The sequence below is a fragment of the Microtus ochrogaster genome, chromosome 7 (assembly GCF_000317375.1).
Source record: "Microtus ochrogaster isolate Prairie Vole_2 chromosome 7, MicOch1.0, whole genome shotgun sequence".
NCBI classification, from domain to species: Eukaryota; Metazoa; Chordata; class Mammalia; order Rodentia; family Cricetidae; genus Microtus; species Microtus ochrogaster.
The window spans coordinates 495,376-498,782 of NC_022014.1; the positions used below are offsets into that span (position 1 = coordinate 495,376).

The following is a 3,407-nucleotide window of genomic DNA, read 5'->3' on the forward strand; positions in this document are numbered from 1 at the left end:
GGGGGCTAAGGGCAGGGAGCCGGGCCGGGGGCGGGCCGGGTGTCGGCTGGAGTCCCAGCGGACCCGGAAACCGCCCCGAGGAGCCCGACCCGGCTCGGCTGCTCCCGAGTGGAGGTGGCCGGGAAGTACCGAGGGCAGTCTAGCCTCCCAGGGGGCGGTTCCTGGGACTAGATGGAGCTTAGTCTCTGGCTTCTCTCTCTTGCTCGGCCCTCCGCTTGCTTGACAAATCCTGCCGCCAAACCCTGTAATCGCCCTCCTTTAACCCAAGAAAGCAAACCTTTCTGCTGTTTCTGAGCAGGCTTGAGTCTTATGACTACCTTAAGGAGGTATTTGGGTAACTAGCGGTTTGTTTCTCTACCAGGCCTCGGGTAGAGGCAGTCAATCAGGAACTTCGGCATCTCTGGGTTTTGCAAAGAGAAAACCGGGGACTGGAAAAGCAGAGAAAGTTGAGGGCTGGGCGGGGTTCCCATTTTTTTCATGTGGACGCCTCCCAAAGATCAGGCCCCTGTGCGTCTCCTCTCTTGCTCAAATACATGGGAAGCTGACATACATCAACTTCATGAGAAAACTGATTCGTGAGAAAAGTATTTAGGTTTGAAAGATCTTTAGGACTTTTGTCTTTCCAGTACCAGCAGGTGAGAAAGAGGATCAAAGTCTGAACTTTTAAAAAGCAGAAGAGATTTTTTTTGTTTTTGTTTTTTGTAAATCTCGTGATCTATGGTAAAATAAATGACTGCCATTTCATTGTACTTTAAAATAGCATGTTTCAGTGTTATCTAATCTAAAATAACGGAGAGATGCACAAGGAGAAAATGGTGTGGTTATGGAATTAGAAAATCACTTATTTGTGTTGGGATTGTTTTGGTTCCATGCTAGCCTTGTTAAGTGCTTATTTAAGTTTCTATTAACGTGAGCTTACAACCTGCGACCACATTTGTATTGTCAAAGGTACCAGGCTACTGATGGGTCTTTGAGCACTTAGGAGTAGGAACACACTGCAGATATATTATCCTGGGATGCTCTTAAAGAGTTGAGCTGAAGAAAAATCTCAACAAATGGGAAATAAATTATTCATCAACTTTAGTATTAGTTTTATGTGACTGACCCTCGATTTTGTTAAAACACTGTAAAAAAATATAACCCTAGATTATTTGATGTATTTTAAAAATTGAGCCTAATTTTTATTTATTTATTTATTGTTTATTTGTTTTTTGTTTGTTTGTTTGTTTTTGAAACAGGATTTCTCTATGTAGCCCTGACTGTCCTGGAACTCACTCTGTAGACCAGGCTGCCTCAAACTCAGAGATTTGCCTGCCTCTGTCTCCCAAGTGTTGGGATTAAGTCATGCGCCACCACTGCCCCGCTAAGTATAATTTTTCTAGTAGATGAATTATTAGCCCTATAGTCTATGACTTAATATTGTATTGCTAAGTCCCAGTCTGCCATAATGCCATGATCAGTTATAAAAGGATATAACTAATTGTTTCACTGATACCTAGAATACTTATATTCAAGACAGTTTTCAATTGCTTATGTAGTAATTTCTTAAGAATGGCAAATATTTACACCAGAACATATTTTGATTAAAATTCTTTTATATGCTTAGTATACTTTAGGGTTTAAGAAATTGTAAGTAAGTAAATTAGTAAGCGTTGGGGCTTAAAGAATCATTATTATTGTTGAGACAAGGTTTTTCACTTTCTAGCCCAGTTAGTTTTGAACTCCAGGGCATCAGGTATTTCTTCATGCTGGGCTACAAACAAGTACCTTGTGCCTAGCTCTGGAATTTTTAGTATAGTAAGAATACCAATTTTGGGTTCTTCATTTATCTTGTCATTCTGAATATTTTATAACAAAGTGAAAACAAACTTTTATGAAGAAAATAACCTATTTGGTTGGTGGTCTGAGTTCCAGAGCAAAAGGATAATTGATAAAAGTCCCTGGTGTTGGGGACTAGAACAAGGGATTGTGGGAGTCCAGAGACAGCGAGTCCAGAGACACTGTATCTTTATTGAGTTAGTGTAGTGATTTTCATTTCTGTTTGTTTCTTTGTTTATTTTTGAGACAGGGTCTCTCTGTTAGGAAGCCCTGACTGTCCTAGAACTCACTGTGTGTAAATCAGGATGGCCTTGAGCTCACAGAGCACTAAGAGTCTCTTCCTCCTGAGTGCTGGGATTAAAGGTGCTAGCCACCACACTTGACAGAGTAGTTAGTGGCTTTTAAAACAGTAAATAAAGTTCATTGTTACTTTTAAAGTGTAATTTTTAGTCAAGACTAACAATGGTATTTTGAGATTCGTTAGTAGTTTATTTTCAGTTAGGTTTGTACCTGACTTTTTGGGGAAAGGTCTCACTGACATTCAGTAATGTCTCATTCCAAGGGAAACATTCCCACTCAAAATTTGTCACACTGTTTTTGTTTGGTCCTGTAAGGTATGGTCTTTCCATGTTGCCCAGGTTGGCTTTGAATGCTTTGATCTTCCTGCCTCAGCCTCCTGCGTTACTGGAATCATAGAGGTATGCCACAGTGCCTAGTTGTTGGTTCTAATTATCCAGGACAGGAGTAACTGAACTTCTTATTGCATAGAATTAAATAGTAAATATTTAATAATCTCTATAATGACTGTTCAGCTCTGCATGGTGGCGATTGATAAGAAGACACCATAGAGAATGCATTTTAGCTATATTCCAATAAAACTTTGTTTATAGGAGCAAGCTGTGCCTACTGGTAGCCCATGGCCATTGATAACCTCTGAAGTGCTCAGGTGTAAGGGATTGCAGGAGATGTGAATAAACACTTCAGATAGTATTGGCTCAATAGTCTAATGTCAGAATCTCCTGCCTTGAAAAGTTCACTATAGGAACACAGGGCACCATCCTATTTTAGAATTTTACAGCCATGTAGATGTTTTGAAACTGTTTTAAGTAGCTATTGGTTTAGTTCTGTTTGTTTTAAAGGTGCTTTTTTTTTTTCCTTTCTTTTTGAGACTTGCGCCTTGGTATTTAGTCAAGCTGGCCTTGAACTCCACTATGCTTCCCAGCCTGGGCTACAACTTGTTTTGTTGTTGTGTCATTTTTGTTCGTTTGTTGAGATAGGGTCTCTTGTTGGCCAGAAATATGACCTTGAGTTCCTAATTCTCCCGCCTTTCCCAATAGGGAATTATAAGCATTTACTACCATGCTGGCAAGAGCCTTGTATATTATTGGTTTGTCATAATTGGGGTTTTGGATGGCGACATTGGGGGTTGAGCCAGGGTCTCTACATAACTCTGGCTGTCTTGGAACGTACTGTGTAGACTAGACTGGCCTTGAACTCACAGAGATCTGCTTTCTTCTATCTCCTAAGTGTTGGGATTAAAGGAATGCACCACCATACCACATCTGGTTTAAGATAATTTTTTTTTTTTT

The 3,407-nt window shown here is 40.2% G+C and overlaps 1 protein-coding gene across 3 annotated transcripts in view; it reads left to right on the forward strand.

Moving 5' to 3' along the window:
* Crebrf (CREB3 regulatory factor) overlaps positions 1–3,407 on the forward strand; it is a 74,789-nt gene that overhangs the window by 17,976 nt on the left and 53,406 nt on the right. Inside the window, exon 1 of one of the 3 annotated variants that reach the window (XM_026780798.1) lies at positions 463–635. The exons of the other annotated variants lie outside the window; for them this stretch is intronic. The gene's annotated coding sequence lies outside the window, so the exon portion shown is untranslated. Of the gene's footprint in view, positions 1–462; positions 636–3,407 lie in introns of those variants that run through there. 3 annotated transcript variants of the gene reach the window in all.